Below are 14697 nucleotides of genomic sequence, written 5' to 3' on the forward strand. Positions count from 1 at the left end.
CCGTTCATCGCGAATAAATGTGCTTTGTGTTGAACTGTTTCCCGCTTCGCTTCGTCATTTCTTTCATTGAATCCTCATCTTGCTTCACGTAAAGGGTTGGTAGTGGGCTGAATACGCCCGATAATTAATCGAACCGTCGAGGCCGACGATAACACCGCTCGGTTATCCCGATAGTACGGAACGGGTCGCTTAAGTGGCCCGTGTCCGAAGTCGACCTGCGGCGAGGTGCGATCGCCCGGTCTACCCTCCGTGTGGGTACTTCGGTAGGTCGAATTTGGCGAGCAACCCTATCCCACGCGGGGGCTGATTGGCTCGATCGCGGTGAGACCGAAAGGTCCACCCGTGACTGGTTCCCGGCGTTAGTCCGAGAGGGTCACGACTGGATTGTCCGTCCGGTGGGCGACGTTCCGCGATTCGAGTTACGTGGCCGTCAGCACGCCGGCGGGCGCGAATCCGCAACAATATGTTTCATATCTGTACATCGTGCATTGTGCATGTGGTAATTAGTGGGAGGATGGGCCCAAAAGCATTGTGGGCATAGGTATGAGAGGTATTGGGCAATGAGATTGGAAATGGGAGGGGGGGATAGGGGAATAGGGGGACACGGTTAGCATGAAAAGCAAAGTACATGATCATGCAAAACCGTGAAAGCCTTGTAAAAGTAATATACAAGCAACCCTTGTCCTCGGGCATAAATTATGCACAGTCATACAAAAAAGCCGTACCGGCATCGTCAGCATGTTTCTGACTTTCTGATATATCATATTGTTGTGGATTCTTGCCACTCCGGCGTGCGGACGGCCACCTTTATCCCGGTTGCGGCTGCGCACGCCCACCGAACATGGCAATCCAGTCGCAGTTTTCGGATCAACGCCGAAATCCAGCTACGGGTATGCTTTTAACCACACCATATAATAAGCCAGCCAACTTTTCTGTCCTCGCGCTACAGGGTTGATCGCCGAATTGTCGATGTACCTAATTATTCGCGTGGACAAAAATGCCGGGAGCCTACACCTCAACGGAGCCTGCACGGAAACGAGCCGCCTTAAGCAGCTCATTCCGTTTGCGATTGCCAAGCGGTTTATTATCGCCAAGCCCCGTTGGACCCGATTATCTTATCGGTGTTAATAACCAGCTAATATTCCGAACGCAATTACGGCAGTTCAATGGAGGAAGGGGCGCAACGAGCAGGTGAATATTCAAACAATAGGGAACATTTATTTCCAATGCACAAATGCAAGCAAGGCAATGAATGGGGGTAGGGGACAAGACACGAGCAAGAAAACCTACAGCCGTTATCTATTTACCATGCACATGCACTTAGTTCACTACTTAGTAGACAAGGCGCCACAGACTTCCATGCAAAAACCCCAGAAAAGAAAGAAAGAAAAGCACCGGGCTCGTAAGCCTTTATGATTGCTCGGAGCCGGGATGACCGCAGGGGCTCCGAGAGGCCGTGCAGGTTACCTTCGTCGCCCTTGAGGCAACTCGATGGTCTTTTTGGCGGCGACCCTCCGTATGTCCCTGTGGTCAAAGCGGCAGCTGTTGTAACGGCGGTTCGGTTGGTCCAGGGCCTAACAGTCCGACCTGGTCGATCGGGCCTGGCCGATGACGTTTCAGAGGAGCGAACGGGCCTTGCTCTTTTTGAGTTGATTCCCTTTAAGAGCCCGTTCACTCCTCAGCGTCGCTCGGACCGTTATGTAGCTGGGGACTTCTCTCCAGCTGCAACTCGACCAACTCTGGCACTCTCCACACCGACTCCTCTGAACTGGACTCCACACTCCACCAGACTCCAAACTCCACTGCAGGCTCGACTCTCTGGACTGCAACGGCCCAGCCCAGCTCTCTTCTCGGCGTTTCAGCCCGGACTTTTATCGGGTTCGGGGGGAGGGCGCTTAGTCTTTCACCTTCGACCCTTCACCCCCGGCTGGCTCCGCCCCTTTTGTCGTTTTGATCCGTTTTGCAAGTCATGCGCGGATGTGTTTGAGATCGCTCTCACAACACGGCCATGTTTGAAAACACCCTGCCGCTGCGAGGATGCCATCGTGTTCGCCTGTGGAGATGTTGGGTGTTGGGGATGTTTTTGCTGGTGAAAAGATGGCGGCGCTGTGGAGATGCTGGTGAGGAGATGTTGTTTGTTTGTTGAAATGTTGTTCTTTGTGAAGGTGATGGTGAGGACTTGTTGTTTGTGGAGATGATGGTGAGGACTTGTTGTTTGTGGAGATGATGGTGAGGACTTGTTGTTTGTGGAGATGATGGTGAGGACTTGTTGTTTGTTTTAAAATAAAGAGAGTAAAATAATAATGGCTAACTCAAAGATGCACAGCCCGGTACACGAATAATTCCCGTTAGACATTGGTGGGGAAATCTAACCTGGAACACACACTTATCGACATAACTGATCTCTGGGGAACCTGAATGGTGTTCTGTGAATTTCCACAACCGTAACAATATCATCATCATTATGTTTATGCCTTCCTGATATCATCAGTCATGTTTATTCCTTCCTGAGATCATCAGCATGTTTCTTTCTTCCTGATATCATCGTCAGTATGTTGCTTCCTTCCTGATATCATCATCATCATCATCATCATCATGTGTCTGCCTTTTTGAGTTGAGATCATCATCGGCATGTTTCTGCCTTCCTGAGATCATCGGCATGTTTATGCCATCCTGATATCATCATCGGCATGCTTCTGACTTCCTGATATCATCATCGGCATGTTTCTGCCTTCCTAATATCATCATCATCGGCATGCTTTTGCTTTCCAGATATCATCAGAATGTTTATGCCTTCGCAATATCATCATCATCGGCATGCTTTTGCTTTCCAGATATCATCAGAATGTTTATGCCTTCTTGATATCACATCAGCATGTTTCTTCCTTCGTGACATCATCAGAATGTTTCTCCCTTCCTGATATCATCATCATGTTTCTTCTTTCCTGAGATCACCATCGGCATATTTCCGCCTTCCTGAGATCATCATCATCGGCATGTTTCTGCTTTCCAGATATCATCAGAATATCTATGCCTTTTTGATGTCACATCAGCATGTTCCTTCCTTCCTGATATCATCATCATGTTTCTTCCTTCCTCAGATTACCATCGGCATGTTTCTGCCTTTCTGATATCATCGTTAGCATTTTTCTGCCTTTCTCAGATAATCATCAGCATGTTTCTGCCTTTCTGAGATCATAAGCCCATTTACTAGTGGGGCATGCCTACACATCATACGAAATAGCGAACAGTGCTCCCCCATTGTTTCGGGTCGCTCAACTGCAATGAGCACAAGGCTAAACTTATTTTTCAGATATTTTCATTAACAAACACTTTCCGATGGTTCTGCAATTTCTCCCGGTGTATCGGCTTCGATGTCCATCGGTACACGGCATTTTAGCTTTGTACGTCACGCAGAAGGTACCGAACATTAATATCAGTCAGTCAGTGGGTAAGTGTGTTCGTGAGTGGGTGGAATGAGCTTTATATGTAAGATCTATATACTATTAGAATGTGAGCACGTGTATAAAGTTTGTACAATTAGAATGTGACGACAATATGTGTATAAAGCATAGTGGGTATGCTTACACATTGTGAACCATAATGAACTTCCCAATTGTCTCAGGTTGTTCACCTGTATTTATTTCTTTCATTTGTTTTTCATTTACAGTGCCTGTAGAAATTCTACACACCCTTTCAAATTTTTCAGCTTTTGTTGCCTTATAGCCTGGAATTAAAATGCATAAAAATCAGACTTTTCCCACCTTTATTTACATATCGTAACCCACAACTTCCAAGTGAAAAACAAATTCTACAAATTTCATAAAATTAATTAAAAATACAAAACTAGAATATCTTGGTTCGATAAGTGTCCACCCCCCTGAGTTAATACGTGGTGGAAGCACCATTGACAGCATTTACAGCTGTGAGTCTGTTGGGATGGGTCTCTACCAACTTTGCACACCTTGATTGGGCAATATTTGTCTATTCTTCTGCACAAAATGTTCAAGCTCAGTCAAGTTGTGTGGGGAGCGTTGATGGACAGCAATCTTCAAGTCATGCCACAGATTTTCAATTGGATTTAGGTCAGAGCTCTAAATGGGCCACACAAGGAGATTTATCTTTTTGTTCCCCAACCACTCAAGCGTAGCTTTGGCTCTGGCTTTGGGTCATTGTCATGCTGAAAGATGAACTTCCGTCCCAATTTCAGCTTTCTTGCAGATGGCAGCAGATTTTCCTCTTGGATTTGTCTGTATTTGGCTCCATCCATTTTTCATTCTATCTTGATAAGTGCCGCAATCCCTGCTGATGAGAAACATCCCCATTGTATGATGCTGCCACCACCATGCTTCACAGAAGAGATGGTGTTCTTTGGGTGATGTGCTGTATTGGGTTTGCGCCAAACGTAATGTTTTGCATTAAGGCCATAAAGTTCCATCTTGGTTTCATCAGACCACAAAGCTTTTTTCCACATGGCTTCAGAATCTCCAGCGTGGTTTTTTGGATACCTCAAATGGGACTCAAGGTAGGATTTTTTGAGTAATGGCTTCCTTTTTGCCACACTTCCGTAACAACGTCAAAGGGCGGAAGAGTTCCTTGTGAGCCAACTGCCATCCATATCTAGTGCCCAAATGTGTCTGCGGATGTCCTCCTGCCACAGTGGGTTACTTTTGATTAGGAGGTTGGTGGCAGGATTTGCACTTCAGCCACCTTAAAACCCTTCATTCCGCAAAACACAAAAACGCAAAGAAATCTGCAAACCCACTCCGTGGGAGTACCCCTTGTGCAGCTGCCTTTTGCTGCACAGCTCACCGGATAATGCGATTTGGGCAAAGCCTACGGAACTCCCAATCTTTGATGACAGGAGGGAAACCACAGGGTAACCTTCCAGGGTCAGATTGCGGGAGTGTGTGTCGGGGTGGTGCTGAGGTGTCGTCCACCAGACGGTGGTCTCCTTGGGTTAACCTAAGGCGGTCCCTTTGGGTGAGTGCCTGGAATGTCCTATCCTGAAGAGAAGATGATGATCTGTCTCTGTTATCATCTGAGCTTAAGTGTTTTGACATCGGTATTGCAGCACTCTCTGAGGTTCGGAGACCAGATTGCGGCAAGATAATCGCGGGTGGTTGGTTGCACCTACTATTGGTCGAGTCGCTCTGATGGTTACCATGCCCATGGAGTTGCTGTAGCTGTGTCGAATAAGCTGATTCCAATGATAATTGAGGTAACACCGGTCAATGAGCATATTATGAGACGAAGGATTTGTCACTACTTCGGTGTCATTTCCCTGGTCTATGTATATGCTCCGACTGAGGCGAGTGATCTCACCGTGAAGGACGCATTATATGCCATGCTCAAGTCTGTGATGGATCAGTGCCCCAGGCAAATTACTTCTCTAACCTTGGGGGATTTCAATGCAGACTGGAACTGATAGGGATGGTTATGAGACACTAGCTCGGTTACGGTAGTTTCTTTGGATGTTTTGTGCCACATTCAACAGCTCAGTTCATATTGGTGGCGTATCTGGGTGCCCATGGTAGCGTTTGAGAATGGTCCCTTTAGATTGTTGGCCTTGACACATAGTGCCGGATGAGTAACATGAACGATTTGACAAATTCATCATTTCTATATTACCTCCATCAATAGATTAACAACATGGCAGGATAAAAGTCGTAAATGCCGAGTTGAACAAACGTCCTGAACTCATGGACTTGGTGAAGTAAAGCACGTCGTCTGGGACCCGGCCGTCGGTTTGCCGCCGAACGCTGCTGATTGTGATGTCATCGATCCCCTCTTTGAAAATTCTATCTATATTCGAATTTTTGAATCCGCTATCACCTGCGTAAATAAATACATGGAACACAATGTGAAGATTTCGGAAGTATGAACAGAAGATGTTCGGAGAAACGTATGTTAGAAGTTCCAGGCTTACACCCATTATATTATGATGTGTTGGTCCCCATGGGTCTGGAACTGTGAACCAGAATAGCACCAAGTTCCTTGACTTTGCAAGAAGTCATGGACTGAGGGTGGCTGGTTCATGGTTTCAGCGCCCACCTGCTCATCGCTGGACTTGATATCCAAAGCTGGCAGTGTAGCGAAGGAGATTGACCATGTGCTCGGTGATGGTCGCTGGAGGATGATCCAGACTGTGCAGGGTCTACCGGAGTGCTCAGTTCCTCAATACTGACCACAGGCTTGTTATCGCAACTCTGAAGTTGCAGCTAAAATCCAGGAGAATGGGAGCTTCCCAGCCTAGGCTGGATGTTGGCAAGCTCAAGGATGAGAGGGTAGCTGAAGAGTTTGCGAACAGACTCAGTGGAGATTTGGGGGTCTGGATGCTTTGGAGGATTCTGAAGAGTTGTGGAGTGCCTTCAAGACCACCGCCTTTGATGTTGCAGGGAGATGTCTTGGAACTCACCACAGGGCGAAGAAAAATTTATCTTTCAAGGGACAGTGGATACCTTTGACCAGAGTTGCAGGGCCAGTAGTGTATGCTATGTAGCAATTCATACAATGGTCAACTTTTCATATAGAATCTGGAAACTTGTGTTTTTTCACTTCCTAAGATCACATAGGACTACAAATCAGCTCTTTCCAATTTTTCCAAACATTGCTAATGACAAAAATCCAAGATGGCGGCCAGCGAGTGACGAAAATCGATAAAAATTTTGATGACAAATTTCGTTTCGTATGTTCAGACACAGTGTATGCAGTAGAAGGTCTATAATAGACATCATAATCATAATCCCTAACACTCATCATAATCATAATCCCGAACACTCATCAATATGACCACTCTGATATCTTTGCCTGTTCCTGCATATTTAGACAATATACGTGTCGCATCGGTATTGCCACCGGTAGGGGTATTTGAGGAGGGAAGACTGATCACCTTTTACATAAAAATTATCAATTATGTGTTTTTTCTCTATTTGCAGATAAGTCATGGCACAGAGTGAAGAACCCCCGGAGAAAAGGGCGCGCACAGAAATGAACTATAAACAATGCATAAAGTGTCAGAGCTCCAAACAAGAGAAATTGAAAGAACCACCACAATCTGAGGAACATTCAACGTACGACAAATTCTTGACAGCGGTTCGTTTGAGAGCGAGTTTTGGGAACAGTGAGTTCATTACACTCAGTGAAAAAAAAAATCGGGGACTTGACAGCAGGTGATCTAAGGGACAAGCATGTTGTGTGGCACAGAACATGCTACGCGGCAAGCACCAATAAAGAACATATAAAACGTGATGAAAAGCGATATAAACGAGCCTGTGCAACATCCGATGTTTGTCTTCTTCAACGAACCATAAGGAGACCAGCTACCTCATCACACCACGGAGAACCTGAAGAACTGTCTATCAGGAAGGCACACTCGTTCAAAATCCATGAACTACGATAAAAGTAAGTGCTTTTTTCTGCCAAGGCAAAGTTCAAGATGTTTTGCACGAATGCCGGTCAGGAAATATTGGAACTCTGATACATGATATAGTACAACACTCCAACAACCCAGAGAGGAAAGTGAACTATGCTAATGTCATATCTGACAATGATGCACTGTCACAGGACATTGTGTATCACAAGCAGTGTATAACTGAACAGTGGCAACTTCTGAAGCGTGAGCTTCAGTGTGCTGGAGACAGTCTACCGGTGGCAATATCGATGCGAGTGAAACAACTGTTCACCACATAGCGTATACAGGAGCGTATCGAACAAGGTGAAATCATACCCATCGATGAAGCAGAAAAGGACTATGTACCAAAGATGAAACAACACGATATTGAATATTGGTCAAGATTTTCAAATTCCCAAACAGAACGGAGATGGTTGCGACAGAAAATCAAGAAGAATGTCAAACTCGTTCAGTTCACACTATTGCCAAATAAGCCGACGCTGATACATTCCAAACCCAAACAAAACGCAGCAGTCGGAGGAACAGTACACAGACCTGACCCACATGATAACATGAAGAAGATCTTCGAAGCTTCCATGGTGCTACGTAAATCGATTGAGCAGGTCAAAAAGGACCCATGGGTTTTCAATGGAATGCTGGAAAACTCAGCAGAAGATGTAGTTCCACATGAACTACATATCACGATTCTATGGATCTTGAAGGGCATGTACACAGTAAAAACTGAAGCCCGAACACATGATTTGAATCAGTCAGCAACGGTCATCTCTCAGCAAATACTGCAAGCACATAAATCAAATCGTCAAATATTGTATGAAGCCAAGTCGCCAGCTGCTGCTTTTCGGTCTACGATAGAAACTCCAATCACATTAGGAATTAGGGGGGTTCGTAAATAATGCCTAACTGGGTTAAATTTAGGTGAACAGATATTTTTTTATTATCTCCGAATGTGCTATAATGGGTAAAATATGGCGATTTCTCAAATTTTGGATTTTAGTGACTGCTTATGAATAAAAAGAATTGGAAACAGCTGTTTTTGTGTTCACTGTAAACATAGGAAGTGAAAAATTACAAGTTTCCAGATTCTATATGAAAAGTTGACCAAATTACACAATGACATACACTACAGGCTAAATGGCAGAGCTCAGCTGTTTCAGGAGCTGAGGCATAAAACTGTAAGTGCACTAAGGATGGACAAGAAGGCCTATGTGTGAGGAATCTGTGAGGGGGTAGAGCATCACCTGTGGTCAGGTGATTCTTGTCCTGCTGACAGAGAATTCACACATTGCATTCCTCCAAGCCCATCCCTCAGTGTACTGCAGTTAGAGCAGAGGGTGGTGGGCTCTTGTCAGAGAAGTTTAGAAGTGAAGGTCCGCTAGGCAGGTTACTTTGAGTGGCTGTACTAAGCTGATCCACGAGCTGTCAAATTGGATGTCAGTGGTGTTACAATTCTGATTGCTGACCCTCCAATCAACTGTGATCCACCTTCGTTTGTGGAAACACAGGCTGCGGTGAACCGGTTGATATGGGTAAAGCTCCTGGGATCTGTGACATCTGTGCTGAACTTCTCAAGGCTGGTGGAAATGCTGTACTCGTGTCGTTGCATGCAGTTCTGTGCTCTGCCTGGAACACAGGCATAATCCCAACTGGCTGGAAGATTGGCCTTGTTGTCATGCTCTGGAAAGGGAACAGTGATCACCAAGACTGCAACAACTAACATGGGGGTGAGACTGCTCTCAGTGCCGGGCAAGGTCTTTGCTTGGATAATTATTGATCGGGTTCGCCAACCATCTGCTTCAACACCAGCGTCCAGAGCAGTCAGGCTTTACACCAAAGAGGTCAACGATTGACCGTATCCTTGCTCTTCGGGTCCTCACCAAATGCAGACGAGAGTTTCGGCAGGGGCTGCTTGCAGCCTACGTTGATCTCTGGAAAGCATTTGATTCAGTGAATCGGGATGCCCTCTGGAGGATTATTGGTCTCTGTGGAGTGCCACCAAAACTGATCAATCTGATGTCTGAACTATACTCTGGCACTGAGAGTGCTGTAAGATGCGGTGGTACCATCTCTGACTTATTTCTAGTTGTTAATGGAGTTCGTCAGGGGTGCGTACTGACCCCCCACACTTTTCAGCACTTGCATGGACTGGATTCTTCGTAGAATGTCAGAGAGATCAAGCTGCGGTGCATCGTTTGTGAATGACAAGATCTCTGACCTTGATTTTGCAGATGATGCAGTCATCATTGCGGAAACTTTAGATATCCTTTTGGGGGCCCTCGAGATGCTGAATGAGGAGTCAGAGCCGCTGGGTTTATGGGTTAAAACTAAGATCCAGGCTTTCAATGACATCTTGGATGCTGCTGTCCTGTCTGTACCTGTTTGTGGTGAGGATGTTGAGTTCACAGAGATATTCATTTACCTTGGCAGTGATATTCATGTCTCTGCTGGCTGTAAGCCAGAGGTCAACAGACGTCTTGGTCGGGCCTGGGAGTTATGGATTCACTGGATCATGGGGTGTAGCGCTGCCGGTACCTGTGCGGAAGGACGAAAGTCCGAGTCTTCAGGGCGGAGTGTGGCAAGAAGGAAGCTCTGTGGATGTGAGACTTGGACTCTGACCAGGGATCTGAGATGGAGACTTAATTCCTTTGGTACCAGTTCTCTTCGGAGAATCCTTGGCTATCGTTGGTCGGACTTTGTGTCCAATGAGCGTTTGCTGAGAGACACTCAAATGAGATTTGTTACCTGCATAGTCCGTGAGTGTTAGCTGCGGCTGTATGGACATATGGCTCGTTTTCCTGACGTTTTCCTCATCCTGATCACCAGGTTCTCTCAGCGAGGGAGTCTCGTGAGTGGAGGACGCCAATGGGCTGACCATGTGCCTCGTGATTGCAGCAGGTTGATCAGCATCTCAAGGAGATGGGGATGGGCCAGTCATTTGCCTGGGGGATGGCCAGATGGAGGCCCCTGGGGTACTGGCGAAAAGTGGATGCAGTGATGCACTGCTCTGGAACATGCTCCCATACCTGACCTGACCTTCCGTAAAAGCCAGACTTGTGGAGAGCTTGGGAAATTGTTTTCACATGCACACAGTAACCAGTCTTTGCCACAAAGGCATATAGCTCTTGTTTTGTTTTTTTTGTAAATTGTCGAGGCTTGCATGAGAGCAAACACACAACACACAGTAAGGGGGGGGGGGGGAGAAAGCATGAGGGGCAGGAGAAGGAAGGACACAACAGTGGGAAACAGAGACATGAGGAGATCTGTGGAAGGGAGAGGGTTGGGGCGGGGAACACAGGGTATACAAGATGGACACCACAGGGACTTTCAGGAAGAAAGCAGGGAATTTGAAGGAGGCTGGGTGGGGGTTAATTAACGGGGGTAGAAAAGATCATGGTTTTGGTTGGTGGAAGATAAGATGAAGTGGTGAACAGCTGTTTTGAAGGCCCGGAGGGAAGAATGGGATTGAAGAGTATGGGAGTTTATGCCAAAGGTGGGGAAAAAAAGAGGAATCAAAGAGTGAAGGTGAGTAGTGATTAGTGATTTTGGTAGTTTTACCAGAAGGGGTTACTGGCAGATCTTGAGCGCCTGGCAGAAACATGGAAGGGGGTGGGGCACATATCGCAAACAGAGCAAGGGGGGGGGGGTGAGACCGGAGAGGAGACAGTTGAAGACAAAGACGACTGACCTGCCTGTGGTGAGAGAGTGAGAGGCCCAAAGACAGCCTTACCGTGGGAAATACCAATAATCCTAAATGCCTTGGTTTCCACAGTGGGAAGCCGAGAAAGGTGAGAGGCAGGAGCACTAGCCCTGAGGGGAGAGCAGTACTCCATCAGGCTGTGGACGAAAGCTTTGTATGTGGTCAGGAGGTCAGGTGGGACGAGGATGGACCTTGCATGACAGAGGATTCCCTTTGGAGGCCAGGTTGGAAATGTGGCTTTTCCAGGAAAGATCATGGCAGATAGTGAGACCCAGAAGCTTGAATGAAAGGACTTCTTCCAGAGGGTTGTTGAGAAAGTGGATGGGGGGGGTTCCAAACCGTCCTTTCAGAGAGACATAGTGACAGTGTGAGATTTGTCAGGATTGAAAAACACGTTCCGTGTGTTGGACCAGTTTGTGATTTTATCCAGATCTGCAGAGAGCGAAGCAGCTGCTGCTTGCTGGTTTGAGGGATGACAGATGGTATGGCAGAGGGTGGAGTAATCAGCAAAGAGATGAAGAGGATTTTCTAGTGAGTCAGAGAGATCATTGATGAAAACCAGAAAAATTACAGGGCCCAGAACGCTGCCTTGAGGAACTCCAGCCTGGACAAGAAGAGGGGGTAAGAGAACTCCATTTAGGGCCACACGTTGGCTGACAGGAGAGGAAGTCTGTGAGCCATGAATTGAGATGGCCTTGGATACCATTGGAAGAGGGTTTGGTGAGCAGGGCACGGTGCCAGACCATGTCAAAAGCACGCGCTATGGCTCTGATTTCATGTCTGGCATTGAATACCTCCATCCATTGTTGGGAGAGCAGCAGCAGCATATCCAGGGTGGAGTGACCTGGTCTGAAACCAAATTGATGATCGGAAATCAAGCCATAGGAGAAGAGGAAGGATTTAATGTCTGAAGTGATGATGGATTCCATAACCTTGCTGATGATTGGGAGAAGGCTGATTGGTCTGGAGTTGCAGGGATCTGTTTTTGCACCTTTTTAATGCAGAGGGGTCATGTTTGCTGATTTCCAAGCAGATGGCAGATGAACTGGAGCAGATGAGAGGGTGAATAGAATAGTGAGAGCGTGAGGAAGAGCAGAGGAGCAGGTTTTTAAGACACGTGGGCTGATGCCATCTGGACCGGTTGCAGAATCTGAGTCGAGGTTGGACAGAAAGCTCTCCACCTTGTTAGGAGAAAAGGACACAGAGTCCAGGGACAGCTGGGTGCGACTGGGTAAGGTGGGTCAAGAAAGCGATGGGTTTCAGACACAAGCTTTAGATGCAAACACCAAGTTTAGGCATTCAGCCTTTTCACTTGCGCTATCAGCAGTGCGGCCATTTGAAGTAAGGGAGAGGATGGAGGGGGAATATACACCAAAAACAGATTTGATTAGATGCCACCAGGATTTGGAGGAGGGAGAGAGGTTTGAGAGTTCAGACTTGAGCTGAGAAAGATATTGTTTTCTGGCTATCCTATGGGTAAGCACTTGTTCTGGGCTTTCTGTAAGGAACTGAGATTACCCTCAGTTGGATTTGCTTTCTATAAGGCAAAGACAAGTTGTTTCAGGACAACTGCCTCGCTACAAGCTTCACTGAACCGTGGGTGGGAGGAAGGGTCGGACAGCTGAAGATGAGAGGGGAAATATCTGTGCATGAGAGGGAGCAGGTTTCTTTGAAAGAATTCCCAGGACGAGTTGATGTTGTGGAAAGTAGTGATGGGGGACGAGTTGAGAAGTTTGATGGCTGCTTGGAGACCCTGTCAGTCAGCCTGAGTGAAATGCCACACTCGACGGCGCTGACGTGGTTCTCTCATAACAGCCAGAGTGATGTCTACTTTGACAAGCACGTGGTCAGAAGAACCGATTGGAGCAGAGGAAGAACAGCAGATATTTTAATGGAATCAGATCCAGAATCAGATCCAGAAGAGATGGAGTACCGTTGGTTGAGATCCTGGTGAGGAAGTTGACCGATTGAGTCAGTCCCAATGAATCACAGAAGTCCTTTGCTGAAGAGCCATGGCAGGTCAGAGAAGTACCCACACCCAGCCAACTGGCATGATGACAATTGAAGTCACCACATATGAGGAAGAGTGAGTTCGTATGCGAGGATAGAAGTTGGTCCATGTTTTCGGATAGCGAGGTGTAAATGGAGTTACCAATGTTTGGTGGATTGTACAGCACACATAAAACATGAGGCGGGAGTGGAGGGAAGCCGTAGCCAGAAGTATTCCTGGCTGTGTGGGGGAGTGAGGGCAGTGCATGGCGAGTGAGGAATAGTGTATTTGATGAAGAGAGCAACTCCTCCACCAGGACAAGGCTCAGGTCTGTCATAGCGGAAGAGGGAGTAACCAGGCAGAGATACCTGGGAGTCAGAAACGTCTTGAGGGAGGAAAGTTTCTGTTTGGCAGATTACATCTGGTTTGTCAGTGGCAACCTGGACAGAAAGATCTGTCAGGTTTGAGCGAAGGCCCCAGATATTTGAGGTCCACACTGTTAATGAAGAGGGAGGAGAGGAGGCTTTGGGTGCAGGGGAGGGTAGAGGAGGCGGAGGGTAGGACAAGGGAGTAAGGAGAGTTGTTGATAGAGTGTGGGTGATTGTAGAAGAGCGAAGGGAGGTGGTCGGATGAGGGGAAAAGGCTCTGTGTTGCTGGTTTGAGGTGCAGTGGGGAGTAATAAGAGAGGAGGCATAAGGCAGTTAAGGATTTGAGGAGTTAGAGTGGTGAGATGGAGGAGAGAGGGCAGGGGAAGGAGACAGCTTTGTGGATGTGAGGGGGGGCAACTTTGAGAAGGGTGAGAGAGGGGGGTGAATGGAGGGAGAAGGGTGAGTGGGAAGTTTTTGAGAAAGGTGAGAGGGAGGCTTGGAGGAGAAGAGTGTAATGGTTGCATTGAGAGGGGTGAATTGGCACTGAAGTTGGAAAAAAAGGATGATTGATGGAAAGTGAACATGCATTGCAAACTGGGTTTTATATTTTAGTTCAGAAATGTGACTAAAGACATTTCTTGAGGGATGCAATAAAGGTGAATCAAGAGAATGGAGAGAAGAAACACTGTAACAATTGTATTTTTTTTCAACAAGGTATGAAGGAAACGTCGAATTGAGAGCAGTCTGTTGAAGTCGAAAAAGAGTCGTGAATTATGATACAGTCATGAGTACCACACGTGTGAAAGAGCAAGATGAAGCATTGTAAGAGACTGTTTTTATTGTTATTTTTTTTTTTTTGATAATGATTGCATAAGTTTAGGTAAAGGAAAGGTTGAAGAAAAAAAATCGTGAGGTGAATGGTGAATTTGGATTGGTAAACGCAGAGGGTAGAAACAGATCCAGCAGAAACACGTGGTTACAGGAGGTGTATCGTTATCGATGAAAAGTACCAGGAAGAGGGTGGGGGGGGAAAGAAAGAGAGAGAGAAAGAGAAAGAGAAAGAGAAAGAGAAAGAGAAAGAGAAAGAGAAAGAGAAAGAGAAAGAGAAAGAGAAAGAGAAAGAGAAAGAGAAAGAGAAAGAGAAAGAGAAAGAGAGAGAGAAAGAGAAAGAGAAAGAGAAAGAGAAAGAGAAAGAGAAAGAGAAAGAGAAAGAGAAAGAGAAAGAGAAAGA

At 46.5% G+C, this 14697-nt stretch overlaps 1 pseudogene across 1 annotated transcript; it reads left to right on the forward strand.

The window, feature by feature from the left end:
- The first annotated feature begins 3040 nt into the window (after positions 1-3040).
- On the forward strand, positions 3041-8402 carry LOC147030851 (uncharacterized; annotated as a pseudogene). The gene is made up of 2 exons (XR_015055817.1): positions 3041-3420; positions 6939-8402. The product of XR_015055817.1 is annotated as an uncharacterized LOC147030851 (transcript).
- The last annotated feature ends 6295 nt before the right edge of the window (positions 8403-14697 follow it).

The sequence above is a fragment of the Eptatretus burgeri genome, chromosome 3 (assembly GCF_056783735.1).
Source record: "Eptatretus burgeri isolate ZD-2024b chromosome 3, Ebu_testis_v1, whole genome shotgun sequence".
NCBI lineage: Eukaryota > Metazoa > Chordata > Myxini > Myxiniformes > Myxinidae > Eptatretus > Eptatretus burgeri.